Below are 26,564 nucleotides of genomic sequence, written 5' to 3'. Positions count from 1 at the left end.
CACATTATTTGCCCTAGCTTTCAGGATTTCACAAGGCAGCAATTTATGTCTCAACACCTCAGTCTGTGCTCTTCTTCTATTAACAATTTAGCAATGGATGCCATGGTCGCACTTCAGGATATCCTCTCTCACTCTCTCACTCTCTCTCTCTCTCTCTCTCTCTCACTCTCTCACTCTCTCTCTCTCTCTCTCTCTCTCTCTCTCTCTCTCTCTCTCTCTCTCTCTCTCTCTCTCTCTCTCTCTCTCTCACTCACTCTCTCTCTCTCTCTCTCTCTCTCTCTCTTACTCACTCACGATTGTTTTTCTCCATGACTGCTCAGATTAATCAGCAGTTTACTGCCGCTGTCTGACAGTTTTCCCCTAGTTGGCTCTGGTCCAGATCAGCCTGAGACACGAGCCTGCCGTGAATCAGCATATTGGCAAATGGAACAGTTGTAATTTAGTCCTGAGGGGATACAAGCTGCTGAGTAACAATCTCTCACTTCCACCCCTTGTTTCAACACTGTTTTGAATTATTCAAACAGACAACAAAAGGACCCAACGTGGCAGTTGGTACCTGCACATATGAAAGGAGTGTGAATCTCCTTGACAGCAGGATTTAACAACTGATAACAACAACACAATCGGGTCGAAGAATATGTTTAAAATTAGATGATGGATCTTCTGCACATGCAACAAGAATGGAACCAAAGTACTAGAGCCTACATTTAACTTAGAACATGAAGAAGCTGCAGTTTTCAGACAACGTGGAGCTATCAGAAAATACAATATTGAATATTACAATGATATAGCACCATGCTCAAAAGCTAAAGTTATCTAACTGTCAGGGGTTGTATTCAGTACAAGCAGCTACTGTAGTCAAGCAGTTATAAAAGACTATGGTAATTGAGGAGCAGCATGGAGAAGGAAAGAGATGAGTAGGACATGATGAGGTCTGGAAATTCAACAGCAGTACCCAAACAGCAGCTCTTTCAAGTACAATCAAATGGAGGTTTTATTCAGTGTGGAAAATCAATACACTTGAATATGTTTTTACAAAGGGTCTCGTTGTCTCTTGGTGTAACCGGATTTAATGTATTCCAGCTGACGAAACTAATTAAGCAATATCTAGCTAACTCTCCACTCTAATGAAGAGCCAGGAGCAGTCAGACAGGAAACATTGAGAATGCTGATGTGGTAGAGTAAGGTAAGGTAGGCTAACTGAGTCTGGTAATGTTCCAAATGGCACTCGCATAGTGTGCTACTTTCAACCAGGCTCTGGTCAAGCCTGGTCAAACGTAGTGCACCATATAGGGAATAGGGTTCCATTTGGGCTGAAACCTAAGTCTGTCTGCCCACATATCTCATGCAGAGCCTTGTTATACACATCATATTGATTTTGGCTGGCAATATTGACACGATGCCGTGGCCAAGGTAGGGGGACAGCTCAATAGCATCATGCTCTTTCATTGCTGGTGTAAATTGTCAATCCCACGGTGTTATATACACTGAAGGTACAAAACATTAGGAACACCTTCCTACTTTGAGTTGCACTCCTTTTTGCCCTCAGAAGAGCCTCAATTCATCAGGGCATGGACTCTACAAGGTGTCAAAAGCGTTCCACAGGGATGCTGGCCCAAGTTGACTCAAATGCTTTCCACAGTTAGTTGTGTCAAGTTGGCTGGCTGTCCTTTGGGTGGTGGAACATTCTTGATACACCCGGGAAACTCTTGAGCATGAAAAACCCAGCAGCATTGCAGTTCTTGACACAACTCAAACCGGTGCGCCTGGCACCTACTACCATATCCTGTTCAAAGGCACTTTTTGTCTTGCCCATTCACCCTCTGAATGGGACATATACACAATCCATGTCTCAAGGCTTGAAACTTAACCTGTCTCCTCAGGTTATCATTTACGATGATTGAAGTGGATTTAACAAGTGACATCAATAAGGGATCATAGCTTTCACCTGGATTCACATGGTCAGTCTATGTCATGGAAAGAGCAGGCGTTCCTAATGTTTTGTACACTCAGTGTATATTTTGTATCTCGCATCAGAATGTGTTGACGTCCCTTCTGCCTTTCAGCACTCTCATCAGTCTCCCCATATGACCTCTAGCCACAGAACTTTAAAGAACAACATCTTTAACACTGAATCCCAAATTGTACCCTTTTCCCTATATAATGCACTACTGAAGGGTGCCATTTGGGATGTATCCGTAGACTACAGTACAAGAAGCTTCATCACAGCAAGAGGAGGGGTAGTATCCTTCATTGGTAGGGACATCATACAGGGTTAGGACATGGACAAAGTATGCCATGGGACAGAAAATATTGACACATTTCATGCATGGTTGATGCACATGCACAGAGAATTGTATCACAACTTTGACCGGAACAGTCCTTAGCTGCACTCATGGCTCATGCATACCTCATTGCTTCTCTCTCTATTTGAAAGGACTCAGGACTGACAGGGTGGAGTGCAATAAATGGTGGCATATTGCTTGAATACAAGAATCCTGAATGGTGAAACAGTAAACAGCCGATATATGGAGTGCAGCCAGAATATTCTAAGAGACACATACGCAAACGGGAGGCTGTATTTGGATAATAATACTTTGATAACAACATACTCCAAAGTGGGATATTGAAGCGATGATTGTGACTCAGCATCCTCACGACTGTCTGCTTCCATAAAAGATTAATGGGCGTAGATCTCAGCGAAGTGTTGAAGGATGGGGGAGAGATTACACATCAGGCATTTATCCTAAAATGGCTGTTATCTATGATCCATATTTAAAACTCATCCTGCTACACCTGCTTGGTCATACATTATTAACAACCGGTGTCTCGGTCCAATGAGCTGGTTCCTCTGCTTCTCTCTCTCTCTGCTTCTCTTTCTCTCTCTCTCTCCATTTAATCCATTGGTAAATTAAGTTTCTAAATGGGAAACGTAATTACACCACGTTTTTTTGCATTTTGAATAATAAATTATGATAAGATTAGTGCCATTATAATTCGTATTTTTATGAATTATGAAGGGTTCTATGATATTTTTTTCGGTGTCGTTTTTTTCCCTTGGTTAATGTCTGAATAGCACTATGCTTCTGCAGGGCTATAATAAAAGCAGTGTGATGGATTTGTATAACAAAATGCTATAACCAAAGGAGCCTTCAGTAATCCTCAACTTTCTCTCAATTCCCCCTTACCCTCTACTACTACCCCATTTATTTTTCACAGAAATTCACACAGAACAATTTATTGTGATTAGGCATGTAAATAAAAATATAATTGCTATATTTATTTTCTCCTTTCTTCCTCTAAGTCAATTACATTTATATTGAATAGGCGGCAGTGGAGAGAGAGTGAGGTATGGAGGGAAGGAAAGCAGAGTGATTATAATGTGAGATTACAGGCAGATTGCGCAGCCATTTTGTTGTAATTACAGAGGGAGAGAGAAGAAGTAAAGGGCCCTGATGCTCAGATGGCAGTATTCATTTAATTTAGGAACGGTCTCTGCTACCTCTCAATGCTCCTGTAAATATTATATAGCCCAAGCACAGCATTCAGTGGGATTGATTGTTGGCCCCATTGTACGATTCATGGCTGCATCTTTATCTCAGTTTTATGGGTTCATTTGAATGTATCGATCCTGTTGTGTTGTAATGCACGCAGTATTACTCATGATGCACAAAGGGGGTAATAGAATGAATAAAATCAATCCTCTAATCAATTCCCTTCATAAAAGATCATGCTGTTCTTTATGTTGGTCATGGGCCTACTGACAATAAGGGGGATAATGCAGGGGAACTGCAAAGCCAAAACAAATGGAAATGGTTAAATCCTATAAGAAATGTATCTATTTCCTATTGCATATTGAGTGTCTATCTAGCAGACAAAAATAATCTGACTTTACTCATTCTAAAGAATCCTGGTCAATCCATTTAGAGAGGCTAAACCATAGAAATATAATCATTCTTGTTCTGTGGGTTGGACAAACCCATGGACATTTTTTAAGATGGGAAAACCTAATGCTCTCACACACACAATTTATAACCCAACATTTAATAGAAAAATATGTGTTAATCTTTTTTTTTTTTTACATATAAATGCAAATTCGTTTTTCATTTTATTGTTCTGTAGCACTTTATAAATTCTAAAACATACTGGTTAAAACTTACGGAACCAAGTCTAGACTGCACACGTATATTATCTCTGAATAAGATGACAATGGCTCCACCTACTGATCTACCTACCAGCTTGTGCTTTTTCCTCCCACAATACTTTTACTTTGAAAACGAGGCGATACGTTATACAGGTTATACCTTCCACTGGGTGAATGTTTATTTCCAAGTTCAAAGCAAATGTCTAGCTGAATTTTCCGTGTCTTTGGCCTCGCCTTTTCCTATTGCACACAGGCCTTTGAATTTACATTGAGATTTATATTCTAACCTAGTTGTTTGCCGTAAATCGCACCAGTTGTGTGAATTCTGGCATGCAACCCTGGTCCAATGACACTACAAGAAACCAATACATATTTAGTGGAAACGAGAAAATGCGATTTTCATTTTGTAAAATATACTACAGTTGCTAGCCACGCTTGCCCCTCTTGGATAGCATCGGCTCAGCTTTCCAGGTGTTATTGTAGCAAAGAGGGTTCCATTCTTTCTGGTTGGTCTAATGTAGCCCAATAATGGACTAAATGAGCCTACCGTTACTCCTTATAGTCCAAGGATCTTACATGTTCAGTTGAGAGGCGAATTGGCTCTGGCAGCCAAAACGGACAAATACTCCATCTAAACTAGCCGACTAAACTCAACTCCACCGTGTGCGACGTGTGTGAGCGCACTGGAGCTTCAAAGTTACATAAAATTAAGTTATCAATTACACAGAACAACGTCATGTGTAATCGGGGGCTGTTCTTTTGAAATCTGTCGTTTTTGATAACTTCCTTTATTGTGAGGTTCAGTCCGCCCACACTAGTCGCCGCTCAACTCCATCTTAAATGGCGGAGTTGGAGTTTAATCGGTTACATGTAAATAAATAGATTCTCAATTGCTGAAAAATTATGTAAAGATAGCTAAAGCGCTCTACATTTATATCACCTCTAAATAATTTCACAAATGCAAAATGTACACTTACTGTACGCTGTTTTAACCGTTTTTTACACACTTGGATGCGACTGTATTTTTCAGTGACAACACGTTCTAACGTTACCCAACATTTACACTCAGACTCGGATAGCTATTTGGCACAGGTAAGCCTGTCTTCCTCTTTTTTCAGTAAACATGCCCCGTAACATGGAAACATGGCAGTGTGGGAATTCTAACCCCATAAAGGTGTGTAGTAATTTAACCTTTTCTTTTTAGAAAATTATTTCTCGCTGATTTCAGTTCCTTATGTTCCCAAACCAAACTGCAAGCGATGCGTTTTAAAGTTCATAACGAGCGTCAGGGCTCTTAACAAAACACCCCCGATCAGAAGTTACTATCGTCAATAGACGTAGTTAGCGTCTATGAATGGGCTAGGTCAAATGCGGTAAGATTGTAGGCAGCTATTGTTTGTATGGATATTGAAATTGACCAAAAGTGTCAAGCTGCTATGTTACTAGTATGTGCATGCATGTGCCCTTTTAAGTAATATATTGGCCAAAGCCAGTGTCCACTGTGGTATGTGTGCCACTGTGGTATGTATGTGCAGTGTCTCATCCACAGTCTGAGCGCGTCTGTCTGTGCATGGTCCTGTTCTCCCCAGGACACACAGAGGTCCTCGTGTTGGAGGAGGAGAAGGCCAACTTCTCAGGAGACTGTATTCTGGGGAGGGAACTGCAATGTTTGAAGATCTCTATGACTATGTGAAATCTCTGCAAATCCTGTTGGACTCACAGGCTGACCTAATATACCCAACTCTGAAACACTGAATGGTGTAATTGAATGAAAAGTGCTCAAAAAAGGCATGGATATCATCCATTAGAAAAGACACATTACATTACATAAATTCTACTGTCAGTCACACCTTCAAATGGCTAGTTCACATTAGCTACAGTGCATTCAGAAAGTATTCACACCCCTTGACTTTTTCTACATTTTGTTGTGTTACATCCTGAATTTAAAATGCATTACATTGAGATGTGTCACTGGCCTATACACAATACCCCATAATGTCAAGGTGGAATTATGTTTGTAGACATTTTTACAAATGTATTCCAGATGAAAGCTGAAGTGTCTTGAGTCAATAAGTATTCAACCCCTTTGTTATGGCAAGAAGTAAAAATGTGCTTAACAAGTCACATAATAATTTGCATGGACTCACTGTGTGCAATAATAGTGTTTAACATGATCTTTGAATAACTACCACACATACAATTATCTGTAAGGTCCCTCAGTCAAGCAGTGAATTACAAACAGATTCAACCACAAAGATCAGGGAGGTTTTCCAATGCCTCGCAAAGAAGGGCACCTGTTGAGCATGGTGAAGTTATTAATTGTACTTTGGATGGTGTATCAACACACCCAGTCACGACAAAGATACAGGCGTCCTTCCTAACTCAGTTGCCAGAAAGGAAAGAAACCGCTTAGGGATTTCACAATGATGCAGGCCAATAGTGACTTTAAAACAGTTTAATGGCTGTGTTAGGCGAAAACTTAAGGATGGATCAACAACATTGTAGTTACTCCACAATACTAACCTAAATGACAGAGGGAAAAGAAGGAAGCTTGTACAGAATAAAAATATTCAAAAACATGCATCCTGTTTGCAATAAGGCAAAAAAGTAAATCTGCAAAAAAAAATGTCAAAGAAGTTAACTTTATGTCCAGAATTCAAAGCGTTATGTTTGGGGCAAATCCAACACATCACTGAATACCACTCTTCATGTTATCAAGCATGGGGGTGGCTGCATCATGTTATACGTGTGCTTGTCATCGGCCAGGACTAGGGAGTTTTTTAGGATAAAAAGAAACTGAATAAAACTAAGCACAGACAAAATCCTAGAGGAAAACCTGGTCAGTCTGCTTTCCAACAGACACTGGAAGACAAATCCCCCTTTCAGCAGGACAATAACCTAAAACACAAGGCCAAATATACACTGGAGTTGCGTACCAAGATGACATTGAATGTTCCCGAGTGGCCTAGTTACAGTTTTTACTTACAATGAACAAAAATATAAATGGAACATGTAACAATTTCAAAGATTAAGAGTAACAGTTCATATAAGGAAATTAGTCAATTGAAATTAATTATTTAGGCCCTAATCTATGGATTTCACATGACTGGGAATACAGATATGCATCCGTTGGTAACAGATACCATTTAAAAAAGGTAGGGGGTGGGGATCAGAAAACCAGTCAGTATCTGGTGTGACCACCATTTGCCTCATGCAGCGCGACACATCTCCTTTGCATAGAGTTGATCAGGCTGTTGATTGTGGCCTGTGGAATCTTGTCCCACTCCTCTTCAATGGCTGTGCAAAGTCGCTGGACTTTGGCGGGAACTGGAACATGCTGTCGTACACGTCGATCCAGAGCATCCCAAACATGCTCAATGGGTGACATGTCTGGTGAGTATGCAGGCCATTGAAGAACTGGGCCTCTTTCAGCTTCCAGGAATTAAGTAAAGGTCCTTGCGAAATGGGGCTGTGCATTATGCTGAAACATGAGGTGATGGTGGGGGATAAATGGCATCAATAAAATGCAATTGTGTTTGTTGTCCCTAGCTTATGCCTACCCATACATAATCCCACCGCCACTGTTCACAATGTTGACATCAGCAAACCACTCGCCCAATTGAGGCCATACACGCTGTCTGCCATCTGCCCAGTACAGTTGAAACCTGGATTAATCCGTGAAGGGCACACTTCTCCAGCGTGCCAGTGGCCATCAAAGTTAAGCATTTTCCCACTGAAGTCAGTTATGACACCAAACTGCGGTCAGGTCAAGACCCTGGTGAGGATGACAAGCACACAGATGAGCTTCCCTGAGACTGTTTCTGACAGTTTGTGCAGAAATTCCACAGATTCATCAACTCTGGTCTCAGACCATCCCATAGGTGAAGAAACCAGATGTGGAGGTCCTGGGCTGGTGTGGTTACACGTTGTCTGTGGTTGTGAGGCTGGCTGGACGTACTGCCAAATTCTCTAAAACGACGTTGGAGGCGGGTTAGGTAGAGAGATTAACTTTAAATTCTCTGGTAACAGCTCTGATGGACATTCCTGCAGTCAGCAAGCCAATTGCACACTACCTCAAAACTTGAGACATCTATGGCATTGTGTTGTGAGACAAAGCTGCACATTTTAGAGTGGCCTTTTCTTGTCCCCAGCATAAGGTGCACCTGTAAAACGGTCATGCTGTTTAATCAGCTTCTTGATATGCCACATCGGACAAGTGGATGGTTTATCTTGGCCAAGGATAAATGCTCACTAGCAGGGATGCAAACAAAATTGTGCACAAAATTTGAGAGAAATAAGCTTTTTGTGCGTATGGAACATTTAAGGGAACTTTTATTTCAGCTCATGAAACATGGGACCAACACTTTACATGTTACATTTATATTTTTGTTCAGTGTAAATTGGCTTGAAAATCAATAGACTTGAAAATGGCTGTCTAGCAATGATCAACAACCAACTTGACAGAGCTTGAAGAATATGAAAACGAATGAACAAATATTTAACAATCCAGTTGTGCAAAGCTCAGAGACTTATTCAGACATGTATTGACTCAGGGGTGTGAATAAATTATACATTTCAGTGTTTACATTTCAATACATTATGCAAAACTGTCTAAAAACGTGTTTTTGCTTTCTCATTATGGGGTATTGTGTGTAAACGGGTGAGAAAAAAAATATTTAATCGATTTTGAATTCAGGCTGTAACACAACAAAATGTGGAATAAGTCAAGGGGTATGAATGATTTCTGAAGGCACTTTATGTATAGAAATCAACACAAAAACATCTTCTACAAGAGTCATTCATTTCTTCCTTATCTAATATCTGCAGGCCATAGCCCTGTGGTCCAAGATGTAGCTTCTAAGATCCAGCATTACATCAGCCATAGAAACCTCAGAGAGCAACAGTTCCTCACTGTTCTCCAGGCAGCCGTAAGGGAACACATTGACTTCTATGGAACTGCTCAAAGTCGTCTACAAGGTGTGAGAATTGTAACTTAAAGTTACGATCCTCTGTTGGTAACCGTAAGATTGATATACAGTATGTGTAGATGCTGACCCAAGAATGTTAAGTCATTCAAAACATACTAACACTGCTTTGCCCATAGAAATTAACATTTACAAATCTGTGGAATCTTGTGCTATACTCTACTTTGTATCTCACTTTAACATTTAGGAGACACCTGAACGTCTGCATAATGCAACAAAGGTGAACCTTGTGCAGCACCTTAAGACATTTGAGAAGTGTGGGAAGATAACTGTTGGTTTTGTCTTCATTTCTGTCAATTAAATTGTCATCTTATGTTACACTATTTGATGAATGTACCGTAATACTATGTTCTAGATGTTTTTATTTTGTCTCCAATTTTCATTCAGCCAGTGATTAATCTTCTCACACAAATAAATTGAAGAGTAGTTTGTGATCCACACTTTAATTCGACAAAGGACACTTGAGATCTTGGATTTCCCTGTGCAACGCACAAATGAGCTTGGTTTGGTGTGATATGAAGAGTATTTTGCAAGAATATGAAGTTATTCTTCATATCAATTAAATTATTGTGTCTGTACTGTCTGAATACAGCCAAAGGAGAAAGTTGAAATGTGAAAGAAGAATATAGCTGGCCCGGCACATCAATTTAGGGCGCTACCAATGTACTGGTGGCCACCTTTCATTCAATTTTAACATGCCGACTTTGGACATTTGAGGACATCATTTGAACTTCGGTATGTGCCTAGGGACAGCTGAACTCAAGATAAGCACATATAAATTGAAACCCTGTGCAAAGAGTTCATTTCAACCAAGATCACACTGATTTTCCAATTGAAACACCAAGATCAAACTATATGAATCCATAATGCAAAATGTACAGATGCCTAATAAATTATAGTTTTTCAACATAGAATTAACGCTACTGAACGTTCTAATTTCATCATTCATTGCCTTTTGCTGATTGTGCAATTTAAACCTTGTATGGGGGCCCATGATCAACGCTAATGCATTTGCTAACGTCACTCTGAGAAATACTCACTAGGTGGCAGTGTTAATCAAAGAAAGAATAAACGACCTGGAAAATGAGAAAGAGGAGTAGAATCAGAGACGGAAGTGGAAGCAAGAGACAACCCACCAACCCACTCAATGTTTTTTTTCTGGTTCAATGAAAGTCAATTAACTAAGTAGACCAGACCCAGCTGCTATTGCATTGGTGCCTATGGGAGACCCTCCCCGTTAAATAGACCGGAACTGACCTTGGTAGAATGTCAGCCTATAATGGCATAGATTTTGCATTTAGCCCACAAGCAGGGAACCACTCAACAAGCAACAACATTAGGATATTACCAATTGCCTTCCATGGGTGGCTTTTGAATGTACTACTGAATTGTGATTTTTAAACTGTAATAGGCTGCCAAAGCAATGATTGGCTGCCCTTGATTCCACCCTATGAAATATATGGAACTAGATCCCCCAAATGTCTCAAACTAGATAAGTATTATATTTACAGGATAGAGAATTAAAATGTGTAAAATACTGCTAAAAAGCTTGAAACGAGTATAACACAAGGCAGAGAAATAGCTACATGAGTCCCTCTTTCAAAATGTACAAACAGTTTACCTTGCCCAAACAATCTCTATTTAAATGAAGCACATTATTTAACAACTATTTATTTTATCAACAGCAGGTTTGACCAATTAGTAAGTGGCTGTGGCCACTATAAAGGCAGAAATGGGGGAAAGTAAGTAGCCTGATTGGTTCTATGGATATTTTGAGGATGCAACATTGTATCTGTCCCCAAATGGTGTCTTTGAGAGCATGGGCAGCACCATTGAAGCTATCTCCATTTTGAAGTAGGACATTTTTGTCTTCTACTACTTCTATGAGTTTGTAAACAAACTGAAAGGGTACATACTACCCCCTGGATTGTGTTGTTTGAACAGGTATAAAACCAAGGTTGTCGATTTACTGCCACCTGCATTTATGGAATGTTTGCTCAGCAGTATAATTAATTGGCTGATCCCTCCTGATGATGTGGATGGAATTGTGATCGTTCCTTAACTCATGGGAAGTCCCATCCAGTTGACCAGTTAAAAATGATGAAAGTCCTCAATGGCACTGCCCATGTTAACTGGCTTTTGGGCACTAGACTCTATGTAGCTCTATGATTTGGACCGAGATGATTTATGAGCGGTTCCAACATCTGCCTGAGACATTTTTACCATGCCATAGAGACAAAATTCATAATGTGAAGAGGCACTATCTTACTGTGTTTGTGTGGAGGCATGTTAATTGACTCCTACTTATATTAATGTGTTGTAGCTTGGGCTACATGGCAAATACAAAGCCTAACATCAAATACAAACCTGAAGAGTAAAGGCACACTTTTTTACTCATTAATTTGGGCCTAAAATAACGGGGTGTTTGTTGGTAGCCTACATTTGAAAGACTCCAAAATGTAATGTTTCATTATTTAAATTCAACCTTAAAGGACGATATGACTAAAACACTTCTGAGTAAGCACAGCAGGGTCAACCTATTCAAGTAAAAAACATTGTTAACCAACTTTAATCGGTCGCATTGATACCATGAGTCTGTCTGCCTTTAAGCTGTTATGGCTGGCTGCAGAGTCATTATTCTGGCCTGTTCTGTGAGCAGCAAAGTCTATTGTGGTAATGAGGGCTGGTGCGCTGCGCGTGTGGGGGAGGACTATGGGCATGATAAACAAGCACCACAGTCATCGCAGAGGAACATGGCGGCAGTGCTGTTACATTGCCGATTCACGAGTACGAAGGTCCTGACATAACAGTTCAAATTTATGGGACTTCAAGTTACGGTAAGTTATGGAGAGTAATTTACAATATATGCATTTTGTAGTGAAGAAGTGTGTTTTTGTCCAGATATATATGCTATAATCCATAATGTCAGTTTAGGTTTACCATCGGGAAGCTGCGTTGTTGCTTGTTATCTGAAGCGAGATATTTCTTTAGATGGTTCGAAGATTACTTCTACACTAGTTTTGTTTTGAAGCGTTGCTGAAGTTTAACTTTGTTTAGGCTACTAAGCAATGTAAATCACATTTGTTTTGGCTTGTGAGTCTATAGGCTACTCTGTTTTGAGTTTCAGAGAGAAGTTGAAGGAGGTTCCTATTTGCAAATTCATTTGAAGATTGAACAACGACATCGATAGCGGATATAGTGGTAAACATTGCACGTAGTTCGAGGTTTTTGCATAATGCAAAATAGCTTATTGAAACCAAAAGAACAGACGTGGTTGAAGAAACCAAACGTCACTGGCGTATGAGTTCAAGTAGGAAATCCTCAGCAAGCAAGGCACCACATTTTCGATTGGTAATCCGTCCTATTAACTATTTAACACTTAGAAACGTTTGCGATCTGAGAAGTGCAACATTATATATCAGTCATATTGACATATTCAAAGGAATTATATCATTTTGACTTCAACTGTTCATCAACCTTTGCGTGACGTCATATGGCGAACGTGACGCAAGTCTTCCCACGGGAGTTATCTATAACTGTTTAAAAACAAAAATTGTTACAAACACAAACACAAATATTTGGCAATTCGTTCCTATAACCTAAGTGTTGGTTTATCCGTGACTATCACCTAAACGGTTAAAACCAATATCTCAATCATAGTATTATTTTTTTGCTTGCCTTGTGAGAATCTCTGTGTTACTGTGTGTTAATGCATCATAATGAATCATCAGCTTTAAATTGCTAGTAAAGAATATTAGGAGAAAGGAATGGCACCAAAATCGAATACAGTTCACATTGAGCAGGGCCAGTGGGCCACCAATCAATTGGCCTGCAGAAGGTTGACCATATGGCAGGTGCATAGTGTTATCCATAGTGAGATATTACCTAATAAGTCAAACTGCTATTAGAGTAGAAATATATAAAGATTGGACGAAAGGCTGGGTCTATTGGTAGAGAATCTCTTAATATTGGACTAGCGGCCCTTTAAAGACTTTATTCTCTGCTTCTGTATTACACACCAGTGAACTTTGAAAGGTATTGCATCACACAGCCTCTTTCCTAGTTCTGTCATTGTCCATCTTTTCATTAATAAATGCACGAATCTTACATGAAAAGCAGAACTTTGTTGACAGAGATGGGCAACTTTATATTTGTTTAGTAATGGAACATATAGTATTTTCGATCTTATTTTGCTTATCGTTTTAGAGCCTTTTAGCCTGTTAATTTGCCATTATTTAGTAAGCTGTGCAGAAGACTTGGCATGTGCTTCAAACATACAGTACACAGCGAGTGATTTGGAAGGGGTGCCATTTCATTGCATAGCTTGATGACTGTACTGTAACATTTAAAGTGGAACTGACAGTGTTTTAGCATTTTAACCTTTTAAAATACATTCATCCAGAGAAACATATGGTAGCAATTAGGGTTAAGTGCCTTGCTCAAGGGCACACTTGCAGATTTTTCACCCAGTTGGCTCATGGATTCAAACTAGCAACCTTTCGGTTACTGGCCCAATGCTCTTGGCATGAAATCTTATTTAAATGTGTTCATATTCACCCCCAGGAAGAATATGATGCCTTTTTTTAAATTAATTTTTTACTTTACATTTTCTGAGTAGCGAGCACTTAGCTATGGTAATTTTCACGTTTTCATACTTGACGTAGAGGAAGACTTTTGTGAAAAATTCTAAAACAATATAGAGTGGGAAAGCGGCCATGCATTTGGACAATTAATAGATAATTCAGTAAATAACACCTAATAAACGTGTCAGTCTTGTCAAGGACCGGACTCTACACAGACCGGTTCGCCATAGCCAATCGGAGCTACAGTAGGTCTATATGCAAATAAGCAATTTTCCACATTCACTTTGAACTTTGACTGCGTTTACAGGCAGTAGCAACAGTGACATTTTAGATAATTAGAAAAGCATTCGCCAAAAGCCACAAAATACCAGAATGAAATTAGCTAAAAATCTAATGAGGGAACAGTAGATAAACTCTCTCAAACTTTCAGCTTGTAGTTGGCAGTCAAAATTGAATTGATAAACGATGGGGAATAGTATCCTGCTCACCTGCCAATGCATGCTTGTCCCAGCCCACGTTTTGACAACTAAATGGGGACTTGCCTGCCTGCCTGCCCATTTTGATCGCTGGGCAGTTTTTCTCAAGCAGGTTTCTGCAGGCTAAACATGAATTTAGGGCTTGCAAAGTTATCGTGTAAATGACTAAAATAAAATAACCCTCAACCGTTTTTTATTTTTTTATTTATTTTATTTGTGGAATGAACAGCTGACTGAAGACAGGCCAGGCATTATTTGCAGCTTACTTTCTGTGGTAACATGAACTCTTTTCAGCTGCAATGAAACTGTGTTGCTCCTTGCTGAAACAAGCTAGGTGTTTTAGGAAAGGAGTCTGCTTGACTAGGCTCTGCCACCTTCACTTCAGCAGTAGAACATGCAGTCAGGAGAGGAGAAAATGTGTGCCTTTTCATATTTTTTAAATATATTTTTTAATGAAAACAGAATACTATTCAAATTATTATAACAGTGACTGCGGTCGTTTGGCTGACCAATAACCATTATTGAAAATTCCTTGACGTCACAGCCCTGCCTGAACTTAAATCCCATCTTAGATTGGGTCTGCTGAAATCACAGCAACATCAGTTATTCCTTTTGCATTGAGTTTATTTACTCATTTCAAAGTAATCATAACTCTGATATTTGAAGCGCTGCATCAGTAAATTGAGTGCTCTAACCTACATCTCACCTTGTGCTTTCCTCCACTGGCCATTGAAATTCTGTTTCTCTCAGTAATTGAATTGTATATCCGTTCTTATGTGGCCTAGTTATGAGAGGCTGTGTACTACTACAGTATGATTATTCATTTATCCATTAGCGTGCCCAGTTCCTGTCACAGTTGTTCAATTGATCTGTTCATATGGATTCATTTCATTTCCTTTTTTTATTTTTGTATACAATGCAGACCAGGTTATGATACAGCAGCATTGTTTGTTCATATGTTGTCCTCCATACTGTTTGACAGAATGGCTCTGTAGGGTGACTACAAATCTAAATGATTGGACCTAGCTCAGTACTGGAGAATTACTCACATGACAGTTTTCTTCCAAGTGCATGCAGGCCAGTGCTGCTTACAAGGGCACTTCCCAGGAGAGAGTGTGTGTGTGTATATGGTGCTGCCACCCCCTGGCAGTCATCTCCTCAAATACCTCAATGGCGGTTCATGGGTGGACTGTCACCTTAAGAGTAAGCGGTCCATTCCTTTCTAGCATTCAACAATGCAGAAAAATAGCAATTACTGTCATGAAATGGTGGATGTAACATACTGGACTGAGGAGACTGGTTCAAATGGTGTATCTGTGGACAGTCCGCACACACACACACACAGTCGAGAAAAATAATTTAAAAAAAGAGCTGATTTGATTGGTCAAAAGACACAATTGGTGAAAAAATATCAGAATTGGGCTGCCTGTGTAAACGCAGCGTTAGTGTAGACATAGTCACAACCCACCATGGTGAACTGTTTCTAGGCCACCCAGCAAACAAGAGGGAATGCAGCAGAATGAACCAGTGGCCAGGGAGCCAAGGTCCAGGGTTGCATAACAAGTGCTAATTTGGTTTGCGCTGTGGCCATAATTCTGCAGCTATGTGACAGGGCCCTGGTGGTAAAGTCTCCCCTGTGCTACACCCTGTGTGAAGCACTGTGGGCTAACATGACTAGCAGCCAAACCTGCATGCTTGGATCCAACCTCTGTTTTGTTTAGAATGTTATTTTCTTCTTCGGGAATCCCACATTGCTGTGAGAAATGTCAGCAGCATTTTCATGTAGGTGCTCGCATGTTAACTCCACCAGTGGTTAGGACATGTACTGTTCTGCAGTATTTGCCTGCATGTGTAGAGAAACCTGGAGGCAGTGGTTGCATGAATTATCCTGGAATAATATTAGGTAGTATGGGTGTGAAAAGCCTACAAATAAACTCTAAAGCCTTGTTCACACTGCAGGCCTTAATGCTCAAATCTGTTTTGGAATATTGACTGTCCAAACACCAAGCTACGAGTGACCAAACTGGATTTGTGTGTGTGTGTGTTCAGACAGCAATTATTTGCTGACATGGCTACAATAGTTATCATAGTAACGATGGGTGTGTGTGCAGTGGTGTAGGCTGATTTGGTAGTGGTTCTCGTGCTTCTGATCACTCAGAAGTTATGTAGCAAGCTAAAGTGACAATGTCTGTCATGGCTGTTTCCCAGTTGCTTTGAATGTTCAAAATCATTGTGTAAGAACTTAAAAAAAAAAAAAAATGTTTTAAAGCCTCAACGGATAAGATGGTCCAACTTTCAAAACAAGTAATTTTTTTGCCACATCACTGAGCTAGCTAGCTGTTTAGCTTTCTAGCACCTTCACTCATTTGTTTGTAAACGATTAACAAGCTAGTTAGCTACCACATGTTCTTGTCAAACTGTCAACAGAATAGCTAGCAAGCAACAAGATATGCCAAATAGCAATCTAAAAACCACTTGAGATCAAATCAAATTAGACCGTTCAGAGACAAGTCACATGGCCAAGGTGGTTTGAAATGTGGCTTGAAATATCAGATTCCATATGCTTTTGGGCTGTTTAGACTGCGGGAAAAATAACAGATTCTATATGCTTTTGGGCTGTTTAGACTGCAGGAAAAATAACAGATTCTAGTCGGACATGCAAAAAAAAAAAAAAAGATTTAAATGATTTCAAACTACCATTGTGAACAAGGCCTAATTGTGGCATGTTATGAAAATAAGTTTGTGGTTCTAAGTTAGGATCCATGTAAAATCATCAGGTATTACAATGTGATCATGATATCGACCATTTAACATCCTAACTGTCATCACTGCTGACATCGGCAGGCAAGAAGTATTTGTTGCAATACCATAATGACTAAAGGCTACTAAGGCTAGATGCTTACCATCTGGTTGCTTGGTAACACAAATTAATCATAGCCTGGAAGTGTGTGTGTGTGTGTGTGTGTGTAAAATGGTTTAAGGATGACTACCATCACTTGTGCTTCTGTGGTTTACTATGTTGGTGTACAGATGTGAAACTAGACACCTAGAAAACACTATGGAGAAAACAATATTTCCTTTCTACAGATCTTAGATCAGCTGTACTTTGTACCGTGTAATGGCTAAAGCTTGGATTGGTTGAAAAAAATCAGATTTTAGATCTGTGCAGGCAGGGGGCAAAGTCTACCATGAGCCAGTTGGACAAATTAAAATTCATGGCAGCATTCCGTGTCGATTGAGTAATGACTTGTAAGCACTCGGCCAAAGATCTCAGAGATCCGCTCGGGTATCTACTGTAGCTTCAAGCCATCAACCAGGAGAGAAATTCCATCTGAGTGAGGTGCCATTTTATCCTGATGTGTTGTGTTCAGATCACATGACTGGATCAAATGAATTGATCTGGGTGAACCAGCATTGCTCTTCGAGATGCCCTGTCATTGGCTCATTCCGGGGGGAATGAGCCAATGCAAAGCTGTCATTGAAGAATCTCAAATATGTAAATATTTTGATTTGTAGAAACCAAAAATAATTGTTAAACATGATTCCATGTTTAATTTCATAGTTTTGATGCCTTCACTATTCTACAATGTAGGAAATTAGTAAAAAATAAAGAAAAACCCCGGAATGAATAGGTGTCCAAACTTTTGACTGGTACTGTACATCCTAAGCATAGCTCATTGTTCTGAATTCTTCCTTTAACTGATTGACTATCAACAGAAAGCTGATGTCTTCTGGCCATGCTCCCCCACCCATCCCCTCTCTCTCTCTCCTGGGCCCTGTGGTTGGTGGAGATCATGTTACAGCAGGAGGAAAGCACTGCTGCTCTCAACACGCAGCATTACATGATAGTCCTGACTGACTTGGGGAGATTTAACCTGTCCCTGTTCAGTGCGGACTGTGTCTGCCACTGCTTTCTGTGCGCACACAGCACCTGTTCTCATTTGAAGACTATTTGACTTTTGTCCTGCATATTTTTGAAATTCACATAACAGGAGATGTAGGCCTACATCAATATGCAATGAAATAAAAAAACCCTGAAATACAACCAGTGTGTCCTAGGTCCTGCTCCTCCCTCTGAATGGGATGGTGTGTTATGATCAGCTGTCGGCCACACTCCCCACACCTCCCTTTGGTCTCTCTGTGACCAGGTGCAACTTTAAGTTCTCTGTGGTTTAAGGCTGCAGCCTGCTGAGCATCTGTCATACAGTACAAATCAGACAAACACCACCGGGGAAGCTCTAGCAGATGTTTACAGTTGACCAGTCACCAACAAATGTGCTTCCCCTTTCTACTCTTTCTGACTTGTTGCTCTCAATTTCATGTCATGCTGCTCACACATTGAAGTGAGGTAATCATGATATAGCTACCGGTCCTCGCAGATTCAACTAATGCAAATTAGCAATGTGTCTGTGGAACTTGGCTGATTGCATTGAAAAATGAACGATAGCTCTCAAGTCAATTGAATGTACAGTAACTGTGTCTTTAAGTTTGGATCAAACTGTAGTATGCCTCTTCTTGTTCAGGCCTTCAAAGAGAGGAGTGGGTGATGCCTGCAGAAGTTCATTAAGAAGGATGCGTTTCATAAGCCAAGGTGAGTCAGCTGAATCAACCGTTCTCATTCCCTCCCTGATATTGTGCCATTTCTGCTTTGGAACTGTCCTGTTTACTATAAGAAGCGTAAGCTTTGTCTGAGCCATAAGGCAGGAGCCTGTCTCGTGTTTCCGAGGGCGTGAGGCAGTTTGATGTACAAGTACAACCCCTGTACAGGACGCTAGCCAACGGTGTATAATATAGTGTATATTATATTTGTATTTAACAACAATCTACATTTACTGACATACACAACTCTATGACAACAACAATAAGCTGTTTTGTTGGTTCTATAGAACTGCTATAAACCAAATATTGATATTATGTAATGCTCTGCAAAGTGAAAGTAAAGAGAAGCGACAGGCCTCTGCAGGTTGACTGGCTAGTGAAACGAAAGCCAGCTGCCTGCTGTGTTTAAAACACACACACACTTCTTTTGTCTTTTGCCAGCCCATTGTTGCCTCTGCTTTGTCTCATGTGACAAGAGCAGGCCATTATCTTGGTAAAAAGGGAAACCACTTTTCGGGGCCGGGCATCATCAAACTATTGGAATTTTCGAGTGCTCTCTGCTCTCTCTAGCTGCTGGATTTCCGGAGGTGGGGCCAGGGAAGAGTGGGGGAGGGGATTGGAGATCATCGGCTGTGGCTCTGAGGGGATTGTGCTGTAGTTTGTCAGCTGTCATTAGGAGCAGATGACACAGGAGGTAATCTGCTGTTTGTGCATGTCCTTGCTCCAGCATGTGCCTCTGTCTACATCGCTGCGTAGCGTGTACAGCGCTGTGACTGCCTGTCTGCCTGGGCTCAACGTTAACCAGCCTATGTGGGAGGGCTTCTCCTGTTTTTGCTGTGAAACTGAGTCGACAGTAGCCATGGGTCAGACACTGTTGATTTATGGACCCATGTTTGGTCAAAGGGGTAAGTAATCAAGGAATGGAATAAATAGCTATTGTTTCCCAATGGAGGAGATTACATTGTGTTTGTTTAGAATTGTTTGTTTCTTGGTATAGAATTGTTGCTGTTTTTAGGCGAGTGTTTTGTGTGTGGGATTTTTATCTATGTTGCGTCTTTGAAATACACAGCGAACTTCCTACGGTATCCTGAGAGGAATTTAGATGTCCAGAGAACATTCCATTAGCTCTTTGTTGTGTGCTGTCAGCAGTCCTACTGATGCCACTGGAGATGAACAGGTAAAGCCCCTCTGTAAACAACCCCATAAGGGCCACCAGTCTGGTGAGGAGGCTGGGATACTAAATTAACTTTGTATATAGAGCTGTGAATGTGTGGCCAAATAAATGTGTACAGTTAACTGACAGTAAGGAATTTAGGCTTCTGGATCCTGTCATCAGACACGAGGGCTCAGAAGTGCATTTCATTGGGCTTTGGTCGAAAGTAGTGTACTACATACTATTTTTTATTTTTTGACCAAGTCGTATAGCTGTCGGTCATGGGGCATCTCTTCAGTAGAGGGCCGAGGAAGGTGAACCTGGCTCTTTAACTCACCTCTCACCCTGCCCTCACTCTGCCCTCACCCTGCCTGCTTCTTGCCTGGCATAGCAAAGCATAGGTGTCAGCAACAGGTGGGCTGCAGGCCTAAACTAGTTCGCCACAGGGTGTGTTCAATGGTATTGATCTGGTTCCATGATCAATGCATTATAACATTTGGCTCCTTATGTAGTGCACTACCTTTGACCAGAGCCCAATAGGCCTATATAAGGAATATGGTGCCATTTCTGACACGGACATTGTCAAGCCCACACAGGCTGTAATGTAAGGTCAGCCTGTTATTTCTATGTTGCCTTCCATCGGCCCATTGAGCATAATCTAAAATCTAAACCAATTTTGTGTGCTCAGTCAATGTACAGAAATATTTCTTAGAGGATCATTTGGACTAAATCTAAGTAAATTACATTGACTGTTCGCTTCATTCAAATAGCAATTTGCGATGTATTAATGTGACAGAAGTGGGTCATTGACGATGAGCACACTTGGACTACACTTCACTTCACAGCGCGTGCACACAGTCAGTCGTTTGGTGCACATTCCAGCACACAAGTGTCACAAGCCATCAGTACATTAGGAAAACACAATAAAAGACTGTTAGAAATGCCTATCCTGCTTTACCAATGATAGCAGCCAGGGCTGAGCAGATAACATCTGGATGGTCCTATGCTTTCGGTCTATTAGGAGTGACTCATTTCTTCTAGATACATCCAGTCTTCTGGATATTCTATGATATCACCATTAATTCACAAGAGAAGTGTTTGCTAATTCCGCTATGGGTTGTGAGTCATAGGATGTGTCCCAAATGTCACCCTATTCCCCATTTTTAATTCCCTATATAGTGCGTATGATCCCTGGTCAAAAGTAGTACACTACAACAGGAATAGGGTACTGTTTGGGACGTACCATAGCTGTCCACTGAAGACTGAGCAGGGACGCCAGCCTCTTGGACCAGGGTTGATAGCCATTAAAGTGCCTTTTTTTCAGGTCTGACTTTTGTCTTGGCTGGCATTGCTAAGTGTGTACCCTTACTATAGGGGAGAGGGGCTAGGGGACATAGGCAGGGGAGTGTATCTCAAATGGCACCCTTTCACCTAAACATGTGCTCTACTTTTGACAAGGGACCACAGCTCTGGTCAAAAGTAGTGCACCGAATAGGGTGCCATTTGTGATATCCCCAGGTAGTGTGAGTGGGCCAGGGGACGTCGGCAGGCCAGGGCTGAGCCCTGATTCAATTTGACCTGAGGGATCAGCCTGATAATGGCTGGCTCCAGCTCTCATCCGACGTCTCGTTGAATTGATTATTTTAGTCTGCTACCTCCCTGGTCGCACCAGTATCAGATCAATGTGCAGGGGTACAAGGTATTTGTTTATTTATTTGTATTTCACCTTTATTTAACCAGGTAGGCTAGTTGAGAACAAGTTCTCATTCACAACTGCGACCTGGCCAAGATAAAGCAATGCAGTGCGACACCGACAACAAAAAAATATGTACATAAAGGCAGGGTAAAGTCTCTAGGCATCAGGATGGATAATAAGAGTAAGAATAAAGAACAGAGCAGGGGCGAGTTGACTTTGTTGTTCCTTTTTGTAATTTACAGTTTAGGAATTGACTTGCGTGACAATGGAAAAACCACAGTATTTAATTTGGTTTTGTTTATTAGGATCTTTTAGCCCACCAAGGGCTAGTTTTCAAGAGTAATTGAAAAAGTAAGAGCATTTTCATTGTTTTAGCCTACCCAATGTGGTGGTGTTGGGCTGTGTGTGTTAGTCTATTTTGGTCCATATGTCTTTTGTCTCCCAGACAGCGAAGAGGTTACAGGATAAACAACAGCTGCAAACATACGTAGCTACAGAAAAATGAAGGCTCCTAATCTACATGTACACTAAAGATTTAATACCCAGTGTATATGTCTGATGGGAGGGCTTCAGCCCTGTTACCGTGAGGTTTTATACAGGCTTAGACCTCTGTCTCTGTACAGGCTTAGACATCCTCCAACAGTCGAACTGACTAAGAGGGTCCATGTCATGTCAGTCTGCATGCGTGGTATCTCAACATCCTCAATAAGGCTATTCTGAACTCTGTTACGCAGGAAAGCAATCAGGCCTATGTGATCAGAAATATTTTGATTTGATATTATTCCTATATTTGGTTGTGCTGGCCAGCCTTGATACTCTTGTCAAAGCACTTGACTCTCCAGGGAGGATGATGGTGATGAAGAGAGCAGTTACGTCTGATTATGACATCATGGCGTTGATCTGATGTGGCCCCATTCTCAGCTCCCAGGAGGGTGGTGACCTCACAAAAAGCATGCTGGGACAGATTGTTCCATCACCGCTCGAGGCAGGCACACTCTTGATGAATTAACAGTGATGAAGCCTACCACAAAATGCTAACACCCCAGCATCTTCTCCTTCCAATCCAATGCTAATGAAATTAGAGCCAAGTGCCTCAAAGTAAAACCATTTAAAAACAATTTCAGCAGAGAGAAGAAAACAGTTCAGAGATCAACTGAGCCATTTAAAGAATGAACCGTTGGATTGATCACTGCTTCCTAGCGGGATTATCCTCCTGATCAAAACACAAACCACTGTTCTGCTTTTGGGAGAATCAATTGTCATGTAGTGTGTTATTTTCAACCATAAAATAATTACAATTGTTTTAATCGTGTTGTGCACCTTTGTAGGCTGTGCAGAATGCCTAAAACATTCATACTATTAAAAAAAAAAAATGAAGGCCATTTTTATACTTAGGAGGAGAGTCTTACGCCTACTTTCCCCTCACGTGTTATGGACCTGTGGAAATTGGAAGACTAATGTGCTGGCCACACCGGTTGCATTACGTGCGTGAGTGTTACAAAATAAATGTACACGTGTTATTCAATCATTGCATCCACACTGCTCGAGTGCGTCAACGAGCATCTGCATAGCTAGGTGCTTCTGTTTGACGCTTGATGCGCTGCAAGTCCCGCCTCTCCCTTCTCCTGATTTAGTTTTTTAGGAGCGTATACCCATGTGGGTTATTGCCCCTTATGTGAAAAGTATTATAAGTTGGAAGACCTTGCTCCAAGTCACTATAGTCAAAGGCCATAGTGTGCTATTTTACTCAATGGTGGAAATGGCTGAATGGCCAACATTCTGAAATGATTTGTAACTTCTGAATGCATTGAGCTGCTACCTTGTACCTTGGAATGAGGATGTAGGCTCTGTCCATGCATTTAGAGCAAGCAGCCAGCCCAATAGCAGGCTGTTTTACAATGGGTTGCGTCCCAAACGGCACTCTATTCCCTGTGTGGAGCACTACTTTTGACCAGGACCTATAGGGCTCTGTTTACTGAGAGTCATGTGTGACCATGCCTCTGTTGTATTGTACTACCATTACCTTTAGGAGGGCATCTCTTGTTGTCTCTTCATCAGGACCAGAGGCTGTTTCACAGGGTAGGCTATATAGCGTTCTATTACATAATATTATATTCTCCCAAACACCTGCTCTGACTTTAAACTCAAAGCTACTTTTCAAGCTACTTTTCTCAGCACCACGGAAAGTGCTACAGTCTAAATGGGACAGTGGCTGATGTCTTCAATATTATCTAATGCCTACAGTACAGCTTTACATTTATACCCAATCAGTTGAAGCTTTACAGTGAGAATGTCTTGTAATTAATTACCCATCAATGTGAGCAAGGAAACATGTTTCCCTGCATGGTTTAACATGAACATGTTGATTGCCATAATCACTGTGTCTCAAGATGATTGTATGATCTGTTTTGTTTCATGAGAGCTTTGATAAGCTCTCTCTCTCTCTCTCTCTCTCATATTTAACTGATCAAGTGATTAGCCCTAATGATTCCTTCCTGTATAAATTTGCTAAGCATGCATACATGAAAGAAGTAGATTGAGACTCCTCCTGCTCCCACTCCTCCTCCTCTTTCCTTCCTCCTCTCTCTGCTCCTCCTACTCCCCTCCTCCCTCTCATCCTTCTGATCGAATGGGGCCATTGTACTCTCAGTAAGGATCTGTGGGCTGATTATTCATTTAGATGAGCAGGGAGATTTGCTCCAGCCGGCCCTCTACTCCTCTCATCTGCTCAGTGGCAGGTCCCGGCTGTGTGTTATGTAATGGTCAGGTGATGTGCTGTCCTGTTAGTAATTTAGTCTGCTGCTCCACCAGCAGATCAGCTCAACGCTAGGCTAGCTGACACCACCACTGCCCTAAAGACCAGCTAGGTGGCCACACTGTCGCATATGTAATGAAACCTCACTGTACATAATATGCTTTTGCTGTTTTCATTTGGGATATATTTATTCAGGAATTGGGGTATTTATTATGATTAATTTATTTAAATTGTCCCCCGGGTAGATACAGATCACCATAGAAGTGTATTTTCACATTTAGTCAAATCTGTGATGCGTTTTGCTTATAACCATCATTCTGGCTAAAGCAGTTCCATTTTGAATGAGGCCACGGGAATCTGTCTATTCAGATCAGTTGTTGTGATTATCCTCTGTTTTTAAGAGTTATTTGCGTGACTGTTCTTGTCTCTATGTACCACTGTTGTTTCATGTATTTGTGTGGACTCCAAGAAGAATAGCTACTGCTTCAGCAAAAGCAAATGGAGATCTGAGCAAACCAATAGTTCACAGCCCCTTGTTGTTGACAGATGTCTTATTGTTACTTTTCAAGTATCAACCAATGCAGGACTTGAATGTCAGCCTAGTTGCCACATCCACACATACTGGGTACAAGGAAAGAGTTCTGTTTGGACTACTAAGGTGCTTTGTCCCAAATTGCACCCTATTCCCTTTAAAGTGCACTGCTTTTGACCAGAGCCCTGGTCAAAGTACTCTACCATAAAGGGAATTGGGTGCAATGTGGGATGCAGGCAGGGTCTCCAATATTGTTCGGTCTGGCCTGGTTATACACCCTTTAAGAGACGCTCTTATGCTGCTTTTTGACTGTAACACCAGTGTTGCACCAGTGTATATACTATACTAGGGAAATTGTTTCCATAGCTGGAGCTGACAGTGAGGACTTGTGAAGAGCAGAATCAACAACCTCTGCATAATCAAAACAGTTGCTTTGTGAGAAGGTGTTAATTCACAGTCAGCCATTAGTAATGTAAATGCAGGCTGAACAAGAACCAGTGGCCTGGCTTTGGCCTCAAGTGAAAGCAGATGCACCAGAGCCATGGCCCAGTGAGATACGGGTGCCGGCCTGGGTAGATGGAAGCTGAGCATTTTGGGTAAAACACTGGTGGAAATGCGGCATTACTTTCTGTAATGGACAAACAGAGCATTGACCGGGGAAGGGTCTTGGACAAACAGACTAGTGGGGGGAGGGGTACCTCGGCTGCAAATGCAGCAGAAACACACGGTGGCCATACACTCGGGTCTTCCACCTTCTGCTTGGATTTGATGAGAGACGTGTTAAACCGAAGCCCATGCTATAACACAGCCACACAAATTGCCTTATGTTGAGGTAAACATTGACACCTCTTACAATTAGCCTTCCCACACAACGTAGCTTATTGTGGGATGCCGTGTACTAGATCTGTGGCTGACAGTCATGATTAACACCCATCTCAGTCTCTCATAGGTTCACTAGCTGCTGTCAACACATTTTGTTAGTACAATGATGATCCACAACATCTCTCCAATTCAATTTTAACGGCATGATCAAATGTTATTAGTCACATGTGCCGAATACAACAGACCTTACAGTAAAATGCTTACTTACGAGCCCCTAACCGACAGTGCAGTTTCAAAAAATGCGGCTAAGAGATAAAAGTAGCAAGTAATTAATGATGTAGCTAGTCTCTGGGTTGCTCATTGTCCTAAAAGGCATCTTTGTTTCAAATGTATTGCACAGACATCCAGTAACTTGCAGGTGCTAGGGTAGAAAAAATGAATGGATAAAATATTGGTAGTAGAGGTTGACCGATTATGATTTTTCAACGCCGATACCGATTATTGGAGGACCCAAAAGCCGATTTACCGATTAATCGGCCAATTTTTTTTATTTTTATTTGTGATAATGACAATTACAACAATACCGAATTAACACTTATTTTAACTTTAATATAATACATCAATAAAATCAATTTAATCTCAAATAAATAATGAAACATGTTCAATTTGGTTTAAATAATGCAAAAACAAGGTGTTGGAGAAGAAAATAATATGTGCCAATATGCAATACTGCCGGGGCGGCAGGGTAGCCTAGTGGCTTGCCAACCCACTGTTCCTAGGCCGTCATTGAAAATAAGAATTTGTTCTTAACTGACTTGC

At 41.0% G+C, this 26,564-nt stretch overlaps 1 protein-coding gene and 1 long non-coding RNA gene across 11 annotated transcripts in view; both read left to right on the top strand.

Moving 5' to 3' along the window:
• Positions 1-4,946: 4,946 nt before the first annotated feature.
• On the top strand, positions 4,947-9,563 carry LOC149970801 (uncharacterized). Its single transcript, XR_016492718.1, has 2 exons — positions 4,947-5,236; positions 5,734-9,563. It is a non-coding gene; the product is annotated as an uncharacterized LOC149970801 (long non-coding RNA).
• Positions 9,564-11,775: 2,212 nt separating this feature from the next.
• The window catches only part of LOC110508769 (nuclear receptor coactivator 2), a 50,348-nt gene continuing 35,559 nt past the window's right edge, over positions 11,776-26,564 (top strand). For 6 of the 10 annotated variants that reach the window (XM_090224787.1, XM_090224782.1, XM_090224785.1 and 3 more), the window contains exons 1-2: positions 11,800-11,966; positions 18,712-18,779. The gene's annotated coding sequence lies outside the window, so the exon portion shown is untranslated. Of the gene's footprint in view, positions 11,967-18,711; positions 18,780-19,514; positions 19,693-26,564 lie in introns of all 10 variants that reach the window. The other 4 variants (XM_090224788.1, XM_090224784.1, XM_090224781.1 and 1 more) reach the window with 2 other exon arrangements.

Source organism: Oncorhynchus mykiss, chromosome 28 (genome assembly GCF_057628025.1).
Source record: "Oncorhynchus mykiss isolate SJ-2025 chromosome 28, ASM5762802v1, whole genome shotgun sequence".
NCBI lineage: Eukaryota > Metazoa > Chordata > Actinopteri > Salmoniformes > Salmonidae > Oncorhynchus > Oncorhynchus mykiss.
Note: the sequence above shows the minus strand (reverse complement) of the source record. Positions and strands in the feature narration are given on the sequence as shown.